Raw genomic sequence first — 11,311 nt, forward strand, 5'->3', positions numbered from 1 at the left:
CAAGCCGCACCTCCATCTCCTACCGACCAACCTCATCCCGCCCCCTTGACCTGTCCGTCCTCCCTGGACTGACCTATCCCCTTCCTAACTCCCTACCTACACTCACCTCTCCCAGTGTAGCCTCCAGTTGGATGGTATCACCATCGGGTACTGCAGAGAGCTAGCCCCAGAAAAGGGAGTGCCCAGAAACTGGGCTAAGTGGTAAACTGAGAGAGATGGGAGCTGGCTTGAGGTGAGTTGAGGTGGTGGTGGTGGTGGTGGTGGTGGGAGGAGGGGTGATGGTAGATGACAGGGAGAAATGGAGGAGGAGAGGACTGGAGATTGAGTGAGCAGAATCTGGAAGATAGGGGTGAGAGAGTGACGGTGAATTGGGACTCTGAGAAGATTGAGTCAAGGTGTTGGAAAATGGGATCAAGGAATGAAGCGAAAGAGTGGCAGGCTAATTGTGATCAAAAGGAAGATGGTACAGGGTGAGAGACCGGGGAATGGGAATTGGGATTAATGCCTATTGGCGAAGCAGGGAGACTGGGCACTGGGGCAAGCTTGGAACATTTTTGGGCAGACAGAGAGAAACTATTACAGGGGATCAGGAGACTAGCACTTTGGTGCTTGGAGTAAACTAATGAATTTATTGTTTTGGCTTCTAGCACCCTATGGCCAACATGTTCCAGGACACTCTCTGTGTGAAAAAAAAGTTCTACCTTATGTTCTGTTTGTATTTTTTCACCCAATCTGTGTCCCCTAATTCTTGTAGCATCACCTAATGGGAACAGTTTTTCCTTATCTACCGTATTTAAACTTGTCACAATATTGAACATCTATTATATCTCTCCTAAATCTTCCTTGCTTGAAACAGATGAATCCTAACGTTTGCAACCTAGCCTGTAATTTAAATCTCCCACCCCAGCACCATTCCGATAAATCTCCTCTATAAGCTTTCAGGGACTAAAAGGTGGTGATCAGAATTGAATGCAGTACTTTTGTTGGGGGCTAACCACAACTTTATAAACGTTGTTCTTAACTTGCCTGCTTTTCTACTCAATGTCCTTCTCACGAAGCCTAAGATTCCAGAGTGTAGTCACTGTTGTAGTAAACAACAGTCAAATGACGAAACAGTAAAATCACATAAATGGCAATTAAATAAGGAGCAGATTATGTTATTAACCATTTTGATTGAGTGACAAGCATTGGCCAGTACACTGGTAAAAATCAAATTTACCTTGTTTAGTTTCAATCAGGAAGTCTTGTGGTGAAGTGGTAGCACCCCTGCCTCTGAGTGAGAAGCTTTAAGTTCAGGTCCCAACTCAGGACTTAATAGCCAAAGAAAGTGCATTCATAATATGACCAGTCAGGCTGAGTATCAAATTGTAAACCTATCCAAAATATGACAATAGCAGGTTGAAAGAGCAAAAGAAATTCCTGGTCAATCATGTGATTGAAAGAAACCCACTCCTATTTGTACAACATGCAAGTGAAAGTGTTTAGAATCATACCGTACAGAAGAGGCCCTTCAGACCATCAAGTCTGTATTGTCAAAAATACAGTAAATCTACATGTCCCACTTTCCAATAGGAGGCCCATAGTGCTATGTATATAGTTTGGGGTGCATTCTGCCCCTTTAAGAAAGCAGGTCAGGTGACTCAGAGGGGAAGCTTTGGGTCAGTGTAGGTTTGACTGTTCAGCTGTAAAGACGTGTGATAAATTGTTCCCGACCTACAACGTGTTTTTTTCTTATCATTTATAAAATGACTTAAACATAATAACTGGCGACAAGTCTGATTCAAGGCCCAAGAACTGTGCTATCGTCATTTGCAGAAGGAAGGGAGGAGATCACATGTCCCCAGACCTTGGTAACGGCATGAGATTGTGGAAGTAGCGCGAGAGACTTACTTGGAGACAGACCAAAATGTCAAGGGAACTGGTCGACAGGGGACACACACTGTAGCAAATTGCTGAAAAGGGGAGTACTCACCCAGGAGCTTACTGAAATCATCATGGAGAGCATTCACTGAGGGTCCTCAGGCTACTGGCTACCTAGACTCAAGTGCCGGGAAAATTCCTGCTGGTGGGAAAACAAAATAGTGGCCCAATTTGGAACAATGGGATCATTTGACATAGAGACAGAAAGTTAGATTCTGTGCAGCAAACATTCTAATACTTACTTCAAGGCAAACATAGTGGCTGAAGACATAAGTGTACATCAGGTCTTCTTGAGCACCATTGGGAGTAAGATCTTTACAATTCTAGGGAATGTGGTGCAACCAGAGAAACCAAGGGAGAAGACAGAACAAGAACTGTATGTCACTTTGCATCAAAGTCACTGATGATTGCGGTACATTTCCGTTTTAATAAATATGTACAACAGGAAGGGGAGTCCATTACCCAATTTTCTTAAAGAGGTTAGCGGGACATTGCGAATTCGGAGGGTTCCTCCAGGATGCATCGAGGGATCATTTGGTTTGTGGTCTCCGGCATGAAGCCATTGAACAGAAGCTACTAACAAAGAGAGACCTGGATTTCAAGGCAGCTTTTGGAATCAGTACCTTGATGGAGAAGGCAGTCAGTGAAGCAAGTCCAAAGTAGTGGAAGTTCAGCAGACCGCGATACCAATCACAGAATGCCACTGAAGTGGCAAGTTTGGCCATAAGGAGTCAAGAAGCCAAGTGCTGAAAATGTAAGGAAGTGGGCTATATTGCCCAAGATTGCTGTTTACGACCCAAATAAGAGGAGGGGAGTTGAAAAGAAACAATCCTGAGGACAAGGCATGAGGGACATGTCACCAGCCACAGCCAGCAGAGCTTCGGTTAAACATCCTGTCAGTACATGGTGAAGCTGATCATCTCTGGGTTCCTCCCAAACTAGGGAGAAAGACAGTTAAAATGGAAGTGGATGTAGGTGCAGCAATGTCTTTGATTCCCAAATCAGTCTATAAGGAGAGGTTAAGGGCACTACCATTGCCGCCTGCCAGAGTTACTCTACGGGCCTACATGGAACAAGTGGTGCCACTGAAGGGCTATGTACTGGTGAAGGGACCAGTGTGGTCTATACATGGTAAAAGGCAAATGCCCCACATTATTCGGATGCTCCTGGTTACAAAAATTAAAGTTGAGTTAGGGGCCGTGTTAACAGGCTGGTAGATTCAAACAAATCTTGGGCAGGTACAAAGATGTCTTCAAGGGTACCCTAGGGGAAATGAAAGAAGTTGAAATTTAAATAATGCTGAAGTCAGAGGCTCGTCTTAGGAATCTGAAGGCACACCTGGTACTGTATGCCATTCGGTCTAAAGTGGAGGCAGAACTGGAACGGCTGCTTAATTTGGGAGCATTGGCTATGAATCTGGGAGCAAAATCTTCCATAAGGATATTGGTCCCATTCTGTTCAGATGGTGGTTCAGATGGAGATCATCCCTCTTATAGAGGTCCCACCTTCCTTGTGATCCAGGAATCTAAAACTCTTCTTCCTGCACCAACTCTTGAGCCTTGCATTCATCTGCTCTATTCTCCTATTTCTACACTCGCTGCACTGACAAAAATCCTGAGATTAGACTTGAGGTCCTGTTTTTTAATCTATTGTCTAGCACACTGAACTCTTGATGCAATACTTCATACTTAGTTATACAAAAATCATTAGTGCTAATGTGTACTACGAACTCTGTCTTATCATCCTCCCACTTCAGGGTGCCCTGCAGCCACTCAGTGACATCCTGCCCCTGGTGCCAGGGAGTCAACACACCATCTTGGAATCATGTCTGTGGCTGCAGAAATGCTTGCATGTGCCCTAACTAATGAATCCCTTTTTGCTACCACTCCTGCTTTCTTCTTCCTCCCTTCCTGTACCAAAAGGCCACTTGTGGTGGCTCCATCTGCACTCGCACGAGGAACCAGTACCCTCCACTTTCTAAAGTGGAAAACCAAATTGTGAATGGGCTTCTGCATGACTTGCCTGTTCCCCTTTGGCTGCCTGGTGGTCACCCATTCCTTTCTTTCCTCCAATCCTTTCAGCTACGGTATGACCACCTTTCTAAATGTGTTACCGATGTAATGCTCAGCCTCATAGATGTACCAAAATGTCTCCAGACAAAATACAGAGCTCAAGTCTCTGCTGTTGGGAGCACTCACTGCACATGTGGTTATCTTGGATGGCAGTAGGGTCCATGACTTCCCACATATGATAGGTCCCATATTCCATTCATTTAACTTCACCTGCCCCGATTTAAACTCAAACTTATTTAGTCTTACCAGCTAATTTTTCTAATTATTTAATCTAAAAAATAGTCTCCTTACCTTTTGTATCCTTTTTTATTCTTACTGTTCTTTATCTCTAATGCCATTTATTTTCAGTTAATTTTCAGTTTATCTTTTTACACTTTTCATATAATGTTATTTAGTGTTAATCCCTAAAGTAGATAGTACCTTACTAGTCAGTCAGCTTGCTGCTTTCCTGTGACATCACTCTGTATCTTTTTATTTCTCCTATTTACCTTTAATCTGAAAGTGACCTATAATAGGTATTTGAATTAACACCTATTACTAACCAATTAACTTACAGTCTTCCTGTGATGTCACTCTTTATTTTATGTTGGGCTCCTGAACCTGGGCCTCAATTTATCCAGTTAAAAAGACCTTAGAAACTATGAACAAAAACAAATCAAAAATCACCTCTTCCCCTCTGCACCAAATTCCTACTCTGCTTCAAATTCCCAGAAATACACAATCAGGCTGTGCCACACTCTGGATGTGATCACTTCCACCGGTTCATGTGAAACTTACTTTTGCAACATGAACTTGGACTTCTTCAGTGAACAGAAGGAGATTATTTTGGAAAGCTGATACGGCTCAGATTGGTGGCAATAGCATGATATTTGATCCCCTGCAAGACCTGCATCCTTGACCAACCTGTGATACTGGGGGTTGGACCTTTCTTCAGGCAGAGAATTCAAGAAGTCTCACCCACAGTACTAACACTTGCAGAAGCCCTCTCATCTTCCACAAAGATAGGTAGGAAAATATGTTGTGAAGGGGACACAAGGAGATTACAAATTAATATAAATAGGCCAAGTAAGTGTGCAATTTTTTGGCAAATTAGGTATGACATGGGAAATGTAAAATTGTTCACTTTGGTAAGAAGAATGAAGATAAGCACGTTATCTAGAGATACAGCCGGATCTGGATGCCCCAGTGTATTAATTACAAAGGTTAGCATGCACATACAGCAGCTGATTAGGAAAGCTAAGAATGTTATCATTTATTGTTATGGTGATTGAATACAAAGGGAGGTTACATTTCACTCATAGAGGGTGTTGGTGTGTCATCTGACAGTTTACAGTAATGGGTCAACTTATTTATGGAAGGATGTAAATGTGTTAGGGACAGTTCAGAATAGGTTTACTGGACTAATACCTGGAATGGGTGGCTGTCTTATGAGGTAAGGTTAGACAGGCTTGACTTGCTATTCTGGAAGTTTAGAAGAATAAGAGATGAGTTGATTGGAACATAAAAGATCTTGAGGAATCTCGACAATGTGGATGTGGAAAGAATGCTTCCTCTTGTGGGAGAACCTAGAACTAGGGGTCACTGTTTAAAAATAGGCTGCTGTACATTTAAGGCAGAGATAAGGAGAATATTTTTCTCACAGACGGTTGTGTCTTTAAAACTGTCTTCCTCAAAAGTCTGTGGAAGCAGGGACATTAAATATTTTTACAGCAGAGGTACTGCATTCTTGATAAGTAAGGTCGTGAAAGGTTATGGGAAGTATCTGGAATTGTGGAGTAATTAGGTGATGATCTTATTGAATGGCAGAGGGAAGCAATGGACCAATTGACCTATTCCTGCTCTTAATTTCTATGACATTATATAAAACGGCAGATTAATCCTCTGGATCTTCACTTTCATTCATAGTAAACATCAAAATTGAAAACTAATCCTGTTGGATACCTTTGAAGTCTGCAGCCTTGGCAACAACTTTCTGCCAATAGGAGTTCAAATATTAATCCACTCTAATTAAAACGGTCATAGGAGCAGTACTCTCTTACATAAAAGTATGAATCAGGTGGTTGATGTTCACTGGCTATATGTGCTGATGTTCTCTGATCCAGATACTGAAGGATGAGTCTGGCGACTGGCCTGTGAACTGTTCTAAGATAACAAGGTCTTCAGCATCTGCAGTTCCTACTATCTGTGAACTGTTCATTCCGGAGAAGTTTGTTCTCAGTCATCCAGAGGCTTGACCGTTTCCTCTTTGCAGCAAAGTAATAATATTTCTTGAATGATTCCAGCACACTAGGACTTTTAGAACATAGAACATTACAGCGCTGTACAGGCCCTTCGGCCCTCGATGTTGCGCCGACCTGTGAAACCAATCTGAAGCCCATCTAACCTACACTATTCCATTATCATCCATATGTTTATCCAATGACCATTTAAATGCCCTTAAAGTTGGTGAGGCTACTACTGTTGCAGGCAGGGCATTCCACGCCCTTACTACTCTCTGGGTAAAGAACCTACCTCTGACATCTGTCCTATATCTATCACCCCTCAATTTAAAGCTACGTCCCCTCGTGCTAGCAATCACCATCCGAGGAAAAAGGCTCTCGCTGTCTAGCCTATCTAATCCTCTGATCATCTTGTATGTCTCTATTAAGTCACCTCTTAACCTTCTTCTCTCTAACAAAAACAGCCTCAAGTCCCTCAGCCTTTCCTCATAAGACCTTCCCTCCATACCAGGCAACATCCTGGTAAATCTCCTCTGCACCCTTTCCAATGCTTCCACATCCTTCCTATAATGTGGTGACCAGAACTGTACGCAATACTCCAAGTGCGGCCGCACCAGAGTTTTGTACAGCTGCAACATGACCTCATGGCTCCGAAACTCAATCCCTCTACCAATAAAACCTAACACACCTTATGCCTTAACAACCCTATCAACCTGGGTGGCAACTTTCAGGGATCGATGCACATGGACACCAAGATCTTTCTGCTCATCCACACTACCAAGAATCTTACCATTAGCCCAGTACTCTGTATTCCTGTTACTCCTTCCAAAGTGAATCACCTCACACCTTTTCGCATTAAACTCCATTTGCCACCTCTCAGCCCAGCTCTGCAGCTTATCTATGTCCCTCTGTAACCTGCAATATCCTTCCGCACTATCTACAACTCAACCGACTTTAGTGTCACCCACAAATTTACTAGCCCATCCTTCTACGCCCTCATCCAGGTCATTTATAAAAATGACAAACAGCAGTGGCCCCAAAACAGATCCTTGAGGTACACCACTAGTAACTGAACTCCAGGATGAACATTTCCCATCAACCACCACCCTCTGTCTTCTTACAGCTAGCCAATTTCTGATCCAAACTGCTAAATCACCCTCAATCCCATGCCTCCGTATTTTCTGCAATAGCCTACCGTGGGGAACCTTATCAAACGCTTTACTGAAATCCAAATACACCACATCAACCGCTTTACCCTCATCCACCTGTTTGGTCACCTTCTCAAAGAACTCAATAAGGTTTGTGAGGCACGACCTACCCTTCACAAAACCGTGTTGACTATCCCTAATCAAATTATTCCTTTCTAGATGATTATAAATCCTATCTCTTATAATCCTTTCCAACACTTTACCCACAACCGAAGTAAGGCTCACTGGTCTATAATTACCAGGGTTGTCTCTACTCCCCTTCTTGAACAAGGGGACAACATTTGCTAGTCTCCAGTCTTCTGGCACTATTCCTGAAGACAATGACGACGTAAAGATCAAAGCTAAAGGCTCTGCAATCTCCTCTCTAGCTTCCCAGAGAATCCAAGGATAAATCCCATCCGGCCCAGGGGACTTATCTATTTTCACACCTTCCAGAATTGCTAACACCTCCTCCTTATGAACCTCAATCCCGTCTAGTCTAATAGCCTGTATCTCAGTATTCTCCTTGACAACATTGTCTTTTTCTTGTGTGAATACTGACGAAAAATATTCATTTAGCACCTCTCCTATCTCTTCGGACTCCACGCACAACTTCCCACTTCTGTCCTTGACTGGCCCTAATTTTACTCTAGTCATTCTTTTATTCCTGACATACTTATAGAAAGCTTTAGGGTTTTCCTTGATCCTACCTGCTAAACACTTCTCATGTCCCCTCCTGGCTCTTCTTAGCTCTCTCTTTAGGTCCTTCCTGGCTAACTTGTAACTCTCAAGCACCCTAACTGAGCCTTCACGCCTCACCTTTACATAAGCCTCCTTCTTCCTTTTGACAAGACATTCAACTTCTTTAGTAAACCATGGTTCCCTCGCTCGACCACTTCCTCCCTGCTTGATAGGTACATACTTCTTAAGGACACGCAGTAGCTGTTCCTTGAACAAGCTCCTGCAGCCCCTGCAGTTTCCTCCTCCATCCTATGCATCCTAAATCTTGCCTAATCGCCTCATAATTGCCTTTCCCCCAGCTATAACACTTGCCCTGCAGTATATACCTATCCCTTTCCATCGCTAAAGTAAACGTAACCAAATTGTGGTCACTATCACCAAAGTGCTCACCTACCTCCAAATCTAACACCTGGCCTGGTTCATTACCCAGTACCAAATCCAATGTGGCCTCGCCTCTTGTTGACCTATCTACATACTGTGTCAGGAAACCCTCCTGCACACATTGGACAAAAACTGATCCATCTCAAGTACTTGAACTATAGCGTTTCCAGTCAATATTTGGAAAGTTAAAGTCCCCCATAACAACTACCCTGTTACTTTCGCTCCTATCCAGAATCATCTTTGCAATCCTTTCCTCTACATCTCTGGAACTTTTCGGAGGCCTATAGAAAACTCCCAACAGGGTGACCTCTCCTTTCCTGTTTCCAACCTCAGCCCATACTACCTCAGTAGACGAGTCCTCATCAAACGTCCTTTCTGCCACCGTAATACTGTCCTTGACTAACAATGCCACACCTCCCCCTCTTTTACCACCTTTCCTGATCTTACTGAAACATCTAAACCCCGGAACCTGCAACAACCATTCCTGTCCCTGCTCTATCCATGTCTCCGAAATGGCCACAACATCGAAGTCCCAGGTACCAACCCATGCTGCAAGTTCACCCACCTTATTCCAGATGCTCCTGGCGTTGAAGTAGATACACTTTAAACCATCTTCCTGCCTGCCAGTACACTCCTGCAACCTTGAAACCTTATTCATGACCTCACTACTCTCAACCTCCTGTACACTGGAGCTACAATACAGGTTCCCATCCCCCTGCTGAATTAGTTTAAACCCTCCCGAAGAGCATTAGCAAATTTCCCCCCCAGGATATTGGTACCCCTCTGGTTCAGGTGTAGAGGTCCCACCTACCCCAGAATGAGCCCCAATTATCCAGGTATCTGAATCCCTCCCTCCTGCACCATCCCTGTAGCCACGTGTTCAACTGCTCTCTCTCCCTATTCCTCGCCTCGCTAGCACATGGCACGGGTAACAAACCAGAGATAAGAACTCTGTTTGTTCTAGCTCTAAGCTTCCACCCTAGCTCCTTGAATTTCTGCCTTACATCCCCATCCCTTTTCCTACCTATGTTGTTGGTGCCTATGTGGACCACGACTTGGGGCTGCTCCCCCTCCCCCTTAAGGATCCCGAAAACACGATCCAACATTTTCTGAAACTCCATTGGTGTTAACATCAATCCAAATTTTGGATTTGAGCCTAATCCATTGAGAAACTGCCACTGTATAATTTCTACATTTCCATAAGCAGAGCATTTCGAAGCCATCTTGTATGTTGTTCCTCTTTCGATTGAACACAAGGAACAATCAATCTTCTCAGCTACAAAAAGGGGGTAATCAAACAACGCACAAGAATCTGCAGCTGATTGTGTTGGAGAAAACATAGGAAAGGGAGGCGAGAAATAAACTGCACTATGGCGTAAAACAAAACGTTTAACACTAATTCTTGCTACCCAGCCTGCATTTGAAAAAAAGAATCAAAATCATTTGTTGCACATTTTGTTGAAATCTCTCTCTGATCTCCAGGACCGACCCCATCCTGGGTCTGTGTTTATTGCTCCAGAATTGGATTGGGGTCGGATTTCTCATTGGTTAGGACTGACCCTCCTTATTGTTGCCCCTCATAAAGATGTTTGCCTTGGTAACTGTGAATGGTTGCCGTGGTGACTGAGGATGCGCCCTCTGTACTCGGCGAGTTGGAGCACAGAGAATCGGGAGGCTTTTTTGTGCTGGGGGCGGCCTCTGGATCGTGAACAGTAACAAAAAACAACAATGGTGAGTCTCAGCTTTCATCCATCAACCCAGCACAGCTAGTGTGCAGGTCAGAAAGGCCCAGCAGAACAACCCTGACTGTGGAAATGCCCAGACTAATTCATGTGCCTTAATAATTTAGCTCTTGGCCTGTAGGGAACTCAAAGTTGGGCAGTGAAAGTTGTCAAAACTGGAGTCTATACTCTGTACAATTAGAATGGCACGTGGTAACATGCAGCAAAGAGCATTTACTTTCTTGTTGCAATCTGGAGTTATTTAAGGACTGTCTGCACAAGGATGACTCAAGAACAGAGCTACTGTTTCGAGTCCAGTGACCCTTCCTCAGAACTGGACCAAAAACGTTAACTCTTGTTTTTTGCTTCACAGATGCTGCCACACCTGCTGAGCTTTTCCAGCAACTTCTGTCTTTGTTCCTGATTTACAGCATCCGCAGTTCTTTAGGTTTTTTTTATCAAGGATGACTCAAGTCTGGCTTTAATGGGACAGGCTTAGTTCGTTCCCAGAACTACTAACGTTGTATCCCAGAATACTGTAAGCAAAGCCAGATGTCAAAAATGCAATGATACATTGAGGGAAAGAACATTGAACACATAGTTTAGCACTGTCTGTACAGTTTAGTGCATGTCAAGTCATGTGATCACATCAAGCACATGAAAAACATACAGATTGGAGTAAGACAATCAGCTCCTCAAGTCATCTCTATAATTTAATTAAATCATGTCTGATCTCTGTGCTAACTCCATCTGATTTGATTTGTTTTGATCTATTATTGTCACATGTACCGAGATACAATGAAAAGTATTGTTTTGCATGCTAACCAGACAAATCATAAGTACATCAGGGTAATACACCAGAATGGAGAGTATAGTGTTACAGCTACAGAGAAGGTGCAGAGAAAGATCAATTCTATACTAGCGGGGAAGAAGCTGTTCTTACATCTGTTAGTTTGTGTTTTCAAACTTTTATATTATCTGCCCGATGGAAGAGGTTGAAGAGAGTATAAATGGGGTGGGAGGGGTCTTTGATTACACCAGCTGCCTTCCTGAGGCAGCAGGAAGTGTAG

Source organism: Rhincodon typus, chromosome 3, assembly GCF_021869965.1.
Source record: "Rhincodon typus isolate 14 chromosome 3, sRhiTyp1.1, whole genome shotgun sequence".
NCBI classification, from domain to species: domain Eukaryota; kingdom Metazoa; phylum Chordata; class Chondrichthyes; order Orectolobiformes; family Rhincodontidae; genus Rhincodon; species Rhincodon typus.